Consider the following 12,018-nt stretch of genomic DNA (forward strand, 5'->3'; position numbering starts at 1 on the left):
GAGTGCAGTGGCCGGATCTCAGCTCACTGCAAGCTCCGCCTCCCGGGTTTTTACGCCATTCTCCTGCCTCAGCCTCCCGAGTAGCCGGGACTACAGGCGCCTGCCACCTCGCCCGGCTAGTTTTTTTTTTCGTATTTTTTAGTAGAGACGGGGTTTCACCGTGTTAGCCAGGATGGTCTCGAACTCCTGACCTCGTGATCCGCCCATCTCGGCCTCCCAAAGTGCTGGGATTACAGGCTTGAGCCACCGCGCCCGGCCTCGGAGATCCTCTTGATGTGAGGGTCGGGACCTCCACCCCCCCCGGATTTTTGGGGACGGGGAAGTTGGGTGAGATACTCTAAGTGAACACATTCTGAACGTCAGCTATCGCTTTTTTCTCAGCAGGTCAAGTGGAAGTTTGTTTTCATTTCAGTTAAGGTTCGAGCTGCTCTGACTGCTGTGCAGGCATTCACACGCCCGCTGCTAGAAAGCTGGGGCTGGAAGGAGCATCGGGGCGCGCTGGTCCTCCTTCCTCATGTATGGATGTGGATGTGGAGGCAGGCCCTAGGTCTTAGTATAGGTGCCCATGGGGCAGGTGAGAAGCCCCCGGTAACTCGCTCAGCGCTGCGTCCACTCTTCCACACTCTCCAACACAACGTCACTGGTTTATAAGTGAGAAGCAGGTCACAGGTCCCTAAGGTTTCTGCGAGGGAGGCAGCGTTGCACAGTGGTTCAGAACACCTGCTGCACGGGTTCACCCTGTGCAGCCTCTCTCACCTAAATTTCTGTTTCTATGTCTGCAGGTTGGGAATAACGCTGTGGCTGTGTAAGGCCACCACAGTCAGTGCTTAGCACATCGTGAGCACTCAATGTAGAAACAGATCTTATTTGCTCTAGATCTGACAGGCCAATGTTATCCAAGCAGAGAGACCCACATGGCCTGCAGCATATTTAGGGCCATCTCTATGTCAATAGCATCCAATGGCTTTAGGTGGGGCCTGGACTGGAGCCTCCATGTTGGGGGTGCAGGCAGAGGGCTTGCTCTCTCGCTTCCCTCGGCATTGGAGACAGGTGCCACTTTGCAGCCTCAGGGGGTGTGACACAGGATCTGGATGCTAGGGAGACCACAGCCAATGGGGAAAGTCCACACCATGTAAACGGGTGGTGGGATATCTTGGGGAGGGGTCACTGGATGAGCCACCCTGGGAGATCTGGTTCCTCAGAAGGGGATCTGTCAGGTTGACCCTATACACTGAAAAAGCAAATCCATCAAAAGCTTCTACTACTAGAGCTTCTTAACTAAATCCCTAGTAAATCTCCTTACTTCATTTGGTAAATTCAAAATTAATGGCATAATACTTTCACAAGAATATACCATGAAATCATTTTCCTTCTTCTTTTTGGCCAGAGTTTATGTGTTTTAAAGGTTAAACTCAGATTCCAAGTAAACAAAGTGATTGCTTAAATTACTTGTCATCGACCCCACAGCAATAGGTGTTTAGTTTCTGTTTATATTTACTTTATTGAGTATCTTAGAACCATTTAGTAGCAACGTAACAGAGCAAAAACAGCACCCTTAGAAACTTGTAAACACAATCAAGACCTGGGCATTACCATGGTTGAAGGATTCCTTTAGTACAAGGAAATACTAGAGAAGTTTGGCAGGCGTGACTTAACTGGCCAAGTCATAGTGAACATCACAGATGGTCAGCTTGTAAAACAGTGAGTTGTGGCTTTTCAGATGATTAACTGGCAGAGTGTGCAAACTTTTGCCGTTGGATTCTTATATTCTAGGTTGACTCACTTAAAGAAGAATTGGAATAATTATCTAACAGAAAAAAGACCAATAACAAGTATTATTGCTGAAACATTCTATGAGTAGACTGCTTTCTATACATGATTGGTGAACATTGTATTTCAATTAATTATATATCCTCATAATATATGAATTAATATTGTGATATCCTGCATACAATAACAATACTCAATGGAAATATAGTAAAACAGAAATGAAAATAATTTTGTTTTTCCTTGAGAAGGTATTTCAAATTTTTATAGTATTTCAGGGATATTAATATAAATGTCACTTATCACAACAAAGTACCGTAGCTACAGAAGGTGTATGAAATTGACTGTCAAATGAATAGATTGTGCCCAAACTTGTCTAGAGAAAGATGAGATCCTGACAGTTAAAATAAAGTAATTTAAAGTGAATCAATCTTTAAAAACTCAGCAGCTTTGCTATTACTCAAAGGATAAAAACTCGAAATTTAAAATTTCATGTCATAGCTATGTTCACATGTGAAACTAGTGAATATGAATATGGGAGTAAAACTTTTCATTAAAAAAGTAAAGACTAATCAGTGATTGCTTTTATTAAATTGCATGACTCACATCTGAAGCTACTTGACATTTCAGGGAATGTATGCCCGAGGCTGTAATAACATTTGGTATATAAACCAGTCTGTAGAATAAGTTAAAAGAAATATTTTAAGTAGGCTGGGTGTGGTGACTCACGCCTGTAATCCCAGCACTTTGGGAAGCTGAGGTGGGTAGACCACCTGAGGTCAGGAGTTCAAGACCAGCCTGGCCAACATGGTGAAACTCCGTCGCTACTAAAAATACAAAAATTAGCCGGGTGTAATCCCAGCTACTCGGGAGGCTGAGGCAGGAGAATTGATTGAACCTGGGAGGCAGAGGTTGCAGTGAGCCAACATGGCACCATGGCACTCAAGCCTGGGTGACAAGAGCAAAACTCCATCTCAAAAAAAAAAAAAAAAAAGAAATATTTTAAGTAATATTAGGGTTGGTGAAGTATTACTATAAGTTTATAATTATCACATAAGATTTCACATTAGTTGATCAAAAAACATTTTCTAGCAGGTGCTAGACAGATGGCATCTTCTTTTACATAGAAGAGCAAAGCAGTTTTCCAAAGGTCTTTGAAATTCCCCAGGGAGTTCTGTGCAAAGACCACGGAGACAGATAAATGCCTTCTATTTCTACAGACTTTGCCCTGAATGGGTAATGCAGCTGCTGGTCAACCAGGCAGGCCATATGGAATCACCCTTTACTGAGGCCCCTGGTAGGCCCAAGTCCTGCAACACTCAAAGATGTCCCAGTAATGACTGCAGACTCCTACTGTTAAGTTTACATCCTATTATCTGTCCCTTAAGCCTAAATCAGCTCTTCAGAGACAGGGGAAAACATAATTTGTTTTCCCCCACACTCCAGAGCAGAAGAGTCAGCCCTTGGGGTTGGCTTCCTGACCTCAGGCTCCACTCTGGCTGCTGGTGAACTGAGATTGGGAACAGGTTGAGAGAGAGGGGGTCCTGGGGCTTCTTGTTCCCTTGACCACACAGGAAATTCCTCAGAGACACACTCACTCTGTTATGGGCTCCTCAAAGAGAGCCTCTCACAGAAGGAAAGCCTGGCAGTGAGTGGAGGGCAGTGACTCAGGGACCGTCTCACCTTCTTGGCTCAGTTACCTCCCTGGGTGCCCATGTCCATATATGTGATGTAGATAAAATAGCTCCCTTGTAGAGATGCTTGATATTTAAGAGGCCAGCACATTTTGAATGGCTTACAAGTGTCAGCTATTATTACTATTTGTGTGTGTGTGTGGTTTTTTTATTTGTTTGTATTTTTTGCGATGGGGTCTTGTTCCTCCCAAGCTGGAATGCAGTGGTGTGATCATAGCTCACTGCAGCCTTGAACTTCTCTGCTCAAGTGATCCTCCTGCTTCAGCCTCCTGAGTAGCTGGGATTACAGGTGCAACCCCCTGTGCCCGACTAATTTGTTTTTCATTTTTTATTTTTTGTAGAGATGAGATCTTCCTATGTAGCCTAGGCTGGTCTCAAACCGCTGGGCTCAAGTGATTCTCCTGCTTCCGCCTCCCAAAGTGTTGGGATTACAGGCGTGAGCCACCATGCCCAGCCTACTTGTTTCTGACAACCAAAATCTTCACACCTTGGCCCTAAAGCTCAATAAATTTGTCTAACAAATGGAAATAGCAACAAAGGACTAATATGCATCAGCAGAAATGTTGGCTATTTCATTAGAAATGTGAGTAAACTCATCCCAGGAGCTATTTCAAGTTATGCTGGTGTGAGAGACCACTGCAGAGCTGTTGCCCAACCCAGATCTTCTCTGGATCGGACTTGGCAGCCTCTGTCTCTGTCCTGGTATTTATGATCCCAAGATTGTCGGGACTGGTCAGCACAGTAGACAGATGCCGTTATGGTGGTGGTCTTCAGCCTCTGGAGGGCTTTCTTAATGTAAGCTTTTTTTACTAGAAAGCTTTCCCTCTTTGGTCATTGCAGGGTCTGAGGATGCCACTAAAGTGAATGTCACCAATTATGGGTGCCTACCAGGTGCAGCTACAGAGCTCATTTCATGCAGAGGGGTGGGGTGAGGACTCTGGAGCCGGGGCTTGGGCTGGAAACCTAGATCCAGCACTTCATAGTGCAAATGTGGGCAAGTGACTAAGCTCTGTAAAACGAAGTTTCCTCTGGATAAAACACAGAGAGTGGAAGTACTGAGCTCGGAGGGTTGTTGTGACAATAAAAGGTGTTCAGTAAGTGTTCGCTGTTGCCACTGTCTCATGGCACTTTCATGATGTCTTGGTGATTTTTTCAGTCCCGTTTCACAGATGACAAAAACAGGCTCATAGAAGCGGTGGACTCTGTGACACACACTGAATAAGCAGAGAGGCTGTGCTTTGGGGTTAGAGAAAAACTACAGCTATTTCCACTCTAAACCTTAGAATTCTGTTTTTCCCTAGTTACTAATACATTTTGAGCAAGCCAATTTTATTGGACTCAGAGGCCCGGCTCATCTGACTGATTCCCTGTGGTGGGAGATGTGAATTTCCTACTCCAGTCTCTGAGGCTTGAAAGAGCTCAGTGAGAAGCCAGCAGAGTTGGCAAGATTGTTGATTTCAATAACCTGTGGGCACACATCTGCAGGAACGTAGGGGAACCCCAGCTTCTCAGAGAGAAGGTGTGAACAGACAGGAGTGTGTCAGTTGGATGGGATTTACGGGCGGCAGAGACAGAGAATTTCTGTGGGGCATTTGCTTTTAGGGATGTCCTGGAGAGAAGTGTGCTACCTGTGATCTGCTCAGTGTGTAAGGCCCAGGAAAAAAGATGGGCCAGCCATGGAGCTGAACAGCAAGCAGCAAAACCTTAGCTGGGGCTGGGCGTGGTGGCTCATGCCTGTAATCCCAGCACTTTGGGAGGCCAAGGTGGGCAGATCAACTGATGTCAGGAGTTTGAGACCAGCCTGGCCAACAGGGTGAAATCCCATCTCTACTGAAAATACAAAAATTAGCCTGGTGTGGTGGTGTGTGCCTGTAATCCCAGGTACTCAGGAAGCGAAGGCAGGAGAATCACTTGAACCCGGGAGGTGGAGGTTGCAAAAACCAAAAACGTCAGCTGGCCCAAAGCCCTTTATATTGGTCCATTCGCTCTTAGAGATCCACCCAGACACCAGGATTGCCTCACTCCACCACAGAGGGGCATGAGGAGAGAAAAATCCACAAAGTTCATCAATAGCCCACATGTGGTTAGGCATGTGAGAAACAGGACCCTCACTGTTGCTCTCTCGGGGTGGAGAGTGGGGCTTGGAGGGTTCTGGGTTCTGACTGGCCTGGTCTCTCATCAGACTTACTTCCTACATTAGACTTTTAGGGATGCTGAAACAAAGCACCACAGACTGTGCGGCTTGAACAACAGACAATGATTGTCTCACAGTCTGGAGGCTGGATGGCTGAGATCAAGGTGTCGGCAGGGTTGGCCCCTCCTGAGGCTCTGGGGGAGACTCTGTCCAGTCTTCTCCCCAGCTCTGCAGGTTTGCTGGCCATCTTTGACGTTCCTTGTTTGGGGGAGCATCACTCCTGTCTCCGCCTTCATCTAAACAATGGTGTTCTCCCTGTGTCCGTGTCCAAATTTCCTCTTTCATAAGGACACAGCCCATTTGGATTCAGGGCCCACCCCACTCCAGGATGACTCCGTCTTAGCCAATCACATCTGCAATGACTCTGTTTTCCAAATATGGTCACATTCTGAGGAGCTGAGGGTTGGACTTCAACATATGAATCTGGAGTGGAGCTGGGGGAAGTGGCGGTGAAGCTGGCGGTTGGGGCACAGTTCAACCCTTAACATCTTCCTTTTTCCTAAGAATAATCTTCAGCTTCTCTCTACTCCAAACTCAACCAGTGTCAATCCTGATAGGAGAGGGAGATGGGAAGACTCAAGAGCCTGCTTCAGAAGGCGGTGAGCTGACCCCAAGCTATTCTAGAGGTAGGTGAGGGTTCAAGTTTAATGATAAGCCTTCTGTGTTGACTCCTTCCAAATCACTCAAAGGGCAGCTCACATTTTTGGGGCTGTGTCCTCTGAGAAGAGTGAAGGACCTCGAAGGGTAAAGCCCTGCCCCTCCCATGTCCTTCTCTTCCGGGGGAGCAGTGGCTAGAGGAATGGACCAGGCAGGTCAAAGTCATCGGATTTTAGAATCTCTGCCTGGTGGCTCTCTCCTTCCAGCTGCTTCTCTGAGGGTTGTCTTAGTGGGTTAGTTCTTTTTCTCCAGCATTAGCTGTGGTTTTGTAACCTGAGGCTGGCCAAGGAGAGCTATAGACGGTGGCTCCCGGCTGAGCTCAGTGCCACTGCTACCACCAGACCTTGAGCCTCCACCCTAGTCATTTGGAAGTGAAAGAAAGGTAAAAGATATTTAATACTTACAGATTATTCACAAAGGGCTCAAACCAACAACTAGTAACCCAGAGACAAAACTACTTTAAAGTCTGTTAAGTTAGAAATCACTAAAAGGTCAGATGATACCCAGGCCCAAAGTGTGCTGTGTGGAGCCAGCTGAGGCAGGCGGTGAGGTGAGCCACGAACTCTGAACCTCCCTGGTGGCAGAGAGCCTGGTGTGAGGCCTGGAAAACAGAGGCAACCAATTCGCTTGCAAGTCCTGGCTGCAGTTCTGGGCTCATCCTGAGCCCTGGGTATTCCTTGATGTTCCTATAGCTGATTTCAATACTCAAGTCCCTGTAGTTCAAAGGGCAATTTGACTTTTGCTTGTCCAAAGAAAACTTTTAAAAGAAAAACTCTTCAATATAGGCAATTGCTTTGTCTCTTTTCATCCAAATGCCAATTTGACTTGTTTGTCAGTCTCTCAGTCACGGAATGTGCACTGTTATCCATCAGCTAAGGGCTTTCATTATATTCTGGTAAATGGGCCAATTTAACCTGGACATCAGTATCTAGGCATCTTTTTTACAGTCTCAGAGCCTAACACCTTGCAGGAAACTACAAAAGACTTTATTTTTACAGCATAATTCAAAGCTTATCAAAGTCGCAGGAATTTCACTTATTATTATGAGACTTCCTGAGGAAAAGTAAAGTAAAAATATAGGTATGCAGGCTTCTAGAACTTTACTTTTTAGCAGGTGGGATGGAGAAGAAAAAAAATACTCCTACTGGTTTTGAGGTCATTATTTTTTCAGTGTAATGAACTTTAAAAGCAATAAGCAATGGGAAGCTGGACCTCACTTTGTAGATTCAGGGAAAAAAAATCACCCGTCTTTTTTGTGGTAGAAAATCTGTCGTAAAGGCATAGATTTGAGACCATGTAACAGAATTTTGGTGTCCTCTGAAGCATTTCTGTAAAATCTGTGGAAGAAATGCTTGTGATTGGTGTGATCTGTGATTACTTCATTAGATCAGGCTTTGCCTATACATCCAAATGATTTATTTTCTTGTTTATGTGTGTGTTGTGGTTAGGGAAGGTAGAAGGAGATTTGTCTCTAACCTAATGCTTGGCACATAGTAGGAGCTTCTCTCCGATAATTTTGGCTTCAAACAAAAGCAGCATGAAAAATAGACACATATATTTCTTTCTCATTAAAAAAAGTGAATATATAGTCCAGGGCTGGTATGGTGGACCTACAGTGCTAAAACCACACTCCTTCTGTCTTTTCATTCTGCTATGATTCACTACCATCCTCATGGTCCATGAAGGCAGCTAGAGCTACAGCTATTCAACCACATTCTAGGACAGGAAGGAGGAAAAGGGGTGATAAAGGGGACCCGTCTCTATTAATGAGTCTTACTGAAGGTACCACATAACACTGCTGTTTCCAGCTCAGTGGTTGGAACAGTGACATGGTGACAGGTGGCTGCAACAGAGACTGGAAAATATGCATGGATTCGGGAAAAAAGTCAGAATCCTTTTATTAAAAAGAAGGGAAGAATGCATTTTGAGACAGCTAGCAATCCCTGCTACACCACTCAAAATAATGTTTGTTGAATTGAATTGGATCAATTGGCCAGAACTGGTGGTGGTGTTCTTGAGTTATTTTGTTCTTGAGGTATTTTGAGATATGTTGTTGAAGATATTTTATCTTCCCCCTTGAAAAATGGGGTAGGAAGTTTCTGTACCTTTAGTGTGATAAGTGTGGGACTTGGGAGAGAGAATGCTGACATAAGTACATCTTTGGCTGACACCAACTTACTCTGGGCAAGGACATTAAGACGCTTGTGCTCTTTTATCCTAAGGAAGTTGGGTGTGAACACGAATGGTGTGAGACAAATGCTTTCAAGTTCCACAGTATGTGCCAGGCACATTGTAAGGTGAAAATGAAGTGCTCTGGTGACAAATGAGAACAATCTGAGGATCTCTCCAGTTTCCTCCACATAGTCACCACAGGGGACAAAATCTGGAGAAGCCTCCAGTTCCCTCATGAATTTGGAAATCATTGGCATTATAAGTGGTTCCATCACTTGTGTGTTTGTATGACCAACCAACAGTAAGTTATTCAACATTGCTAAGCCTCAGTTTCCGCATCGTTAAAATGAGAATAATAAAAATCCCTATGTTCTGGGCTTGCTGTGAGGATTTAAAAAAATGCATGTAAAGAGCTTTGCTCCGTGCCTGGCACGTACTAAATACTCAATAAATATTAGCTACTCTTATTAATAATGCAAAAAAGAGCAGAGGAAAAATGCCTAAAGTTGTGTTCCTAGAAGAGCAAGTCCTGGTTGGATGATTAAGTAATTATAGGAAGATTATGTATCAGTCAGAAGTGGGGAGCAGTCATGGAGGGCCTAGGAAAGCACACAACACACAAAGGCCAGCCCACCTGTTGGCCCACTCTGACTGAGAGGCCTTCTTAAAGAATTGGTTTGGATTCTTGGGGTCTCAAGGGAAAGGCTCCCTCAATTGTGGATAAAAGTATATATGGCTATATTAGCATGATGCCATTTTGCATTTGATTTTGGTTCCTCATTCCGTATATAAACTTGTGATTGTAATTTGCCTTGCCTTGTAGATCTAAGTACAGGGAAAGAATGCATGGGCCATATTGGCTTGAGTATTCAGCTGTGACTCCCATTGTAAGATGAACAAAGTGGCATTCTGATGTTATACATTATTCTCTTTGAGTTTGGTTAACGTGAGTCTGCCACCCAAGTGAAAAAACATTCATTGTCTCTGCCCACCATGTGCTTCATAGGCATCTTCTTTTGGAACTTTTTCCCACAAGTTTTTACACCAAGTAATGAATATAGGAAGCTGTCACCACAGACTTATTGAGGGCCCAGTGGTTGTCAGGCACTGTGTTAAGGACTGGGGAATACTGCGGTAAACAAAAGGGACGCTATCCCCACCTTGTGGAGATTACAGTCCAGCAGGACAGAGAGTTGGTAAACTATTACTACATCATCACAGACTATGCACTGCATGATGTCAGAAAGAAGCCCAGTCACAGGGGCAGTAAGACAGGGAGGCGGACATAGACAGGCTGGTGTAGGAAAGGTTCCCTCTCAGTCTCCACCTGAGACCTGGAGGACGAGTGGGAGTATGGAGACAGCACAGGCCCCACACTGGAGTCTGCGTGTTCCTCTTCCACCTTTCTGTCATGGGTGTTGCGTGGGGAGAGGGGAAGCTACATCATGAGCCCTGTCCCCTTGAATCTGGACCTGTCCACTCTGTGTGTTCCTTTGAGCATCCCCACGCTTGTACCCTGTGTGTGGTAGCCACTGCAGCCCGATATTACAGCCTCCCCTAAGATGTGGAAAACCCAACTGCTCAGAAGGAAGCCTGTGTTCCTGGGATGTCATGAGGGAGGGATAAGGAAAGACAGCATCACAATATTCATCCTGGCAGGATGCTGTCTCCATTCTTCAGAAACCAACTGAATGGGTATTTAGTGTTCTGTGAATCTTTGCTTTTACGTAATTTTTTTTTAATTTTTTATTTTATTTTTTATTTTTAGACGGAGTCTCGCTGTCTCCCAGGCTGGAGTGCAGTGGCATGATCTTGGCTCACTGCAACCTCCACCTTCCGATTTCTAATGATTCTCCCGCCTCAGTCTCCCGAGTAGCTGGGATTACAGGCATACGCCACCAAGCCCAGATAATTTTTGTATTTCTAGTAGAGATGGGGCTTCACCATTTTGGCCAGGCTGTCTGGAACTCCCGACCTCACGTGATCTGCCTGCCTTGGCCTCCCAAAGTGCTGGAATTACAGGTGTGAGCCACCGCACCCAGCCTATGTGACCTTTTTTTGTTTTTATTTTTTAATCAAACGTGTCTTTGCTGTTTTCAAACAAACACGTGGAACACACTCTCACAGAAACCTAACAACCAAAAAGTGTTGGAAAGGAAAAGCGGCTTTGTGGTTTACATTAAATAATACATGCTTATTCATAATTTCTCTTTTCAGCCTGTTAGACTCCATTTTTTAGTAGAAAACAGAAAGACAGCCATCAGGCCCAAGAGAAGTCTTAAATATATCTTTGAAGTTTGGAAGTGACTCACGCCGTGAGTCTGGAAGTGTAGGTTTCTTTTGAAACATGCACTGCTGCTGCGGCTGTGATCACTGCCTCCTCGGCACTGGAGGCCTAGGTGGGCAGCAGGGCTCATGTCAGCTGTGACTGGTTGTCACCACATCCCATAGGACACGCCTGCTCCTTCTGTTGCCAGCCCTACATTCTCCCCCTCCTGCCTGTCTAGACAGCCCCTTCCTTTAAAGGAGAGACCCTGCGAACTCTGCGCCGACCCTGCCTGCAGCACACACACTGTGCCCTCCCGTCCTTATTCCGCTCGGTGCTAAATCCTCGCCTCCATTCCCTGTCTCTGTGTAAACCTCGTTGGCTTATGAAAGTCTCCCTTGGTCCACAGGCTGATTTCCCCAGGACAGCCTCTGTTCCACAGCACGCATCACACTTGCAGTCACTTGCGGAGAGCTGATCTTCCTGGGAAACTCTGGGTCCTCCTTGGCAGAGACTGTGTCTTCCTGCCCATGGTTGTGTCCTGGTGCCTAACACATCACAGGTGCTTAATGAATAGGTTTCTTGTCTGAGAGATGTGGCTCCTCCTTCCCAGACCACAGTCAGGTTTCTCAGAGTCAGGAGTGGGCTCGGAGCCCCTGTGCACCCCAATCCTGTATGGCACCATGGACGGTTCCACTTAGACCAACTGGAAGGACTGGTAAGATCCATCAGCTCAAGCCCTCCTTTTCAGATGTGGCAACAGGATTAGTTTGCTAGGACTGTCAAACAGAGCACCATAAACTGGGTTGGTTAGACAACAGAAATGTATTGTCTGCTGGTTCTGGAGGCTGGAAGTCTGAGATCAAGGTATCAGCAGGGTTGGTTCCTAAGGACAGTGAGGAAGGATCTGTCCAGGCGTCTCCCCCAGCTGCTGGTGGTTTGCTGGCCTTTTTTAGTGTGCCTTGGCTTGAGGAAGTATCAGTCCAATCTTCACACGCGCTCTCTCTGAGGGTGTCTGTATCCAAATTTCCCTTTTCTTGTAAGGACACCAGTGATTGGATTAGGGCCTACCGTAATCGCCTCATCTTAACTTGATCATCTTAAGTTAAGTTGTCTATTTGCAGATAAGGTCACATTCACAAGTACTGGGGGGAAGGACTTCAATATATTTTAAGGAACCCAATTCAGCACTAAACAGTGACTCAGTTAATAACACATCATTCTCCCTGCTGAAAGATGATCCTACTCACCCATGCTTTATAGAATAA

General features: G+C 45.6%; 1 protein-coding gene across 1 annotated transcript in view; it reads left to right on the plus strand.

Annotated features, from left to right (window-relative positions):
* Positions 1-12,018, plus strand: part of RP1 (RP1, axonemal microtubule associated) — a 58,393-nt gene that overhangs the window by 1,209 nt on the left and 45,166 nt on the right. The gene's annotated exons all lie outside the window — the stretch shown is intronic.

The sequence above is a fragment of the Theropithecus gelada genome, chromosome 8 (genome assembly GCF_003255815.1).
Source record: "Theropithecus gelada isolate Dixy chromosome 8, Tgel_1.0, whole genome shotgun sequence".
Taxonomy (NCBI): Eukaryota; Metazoa; Chordata; class Mammalia; order Primates; family Cercopithecidae; genus Theropithecus; species Theropithecus gelada.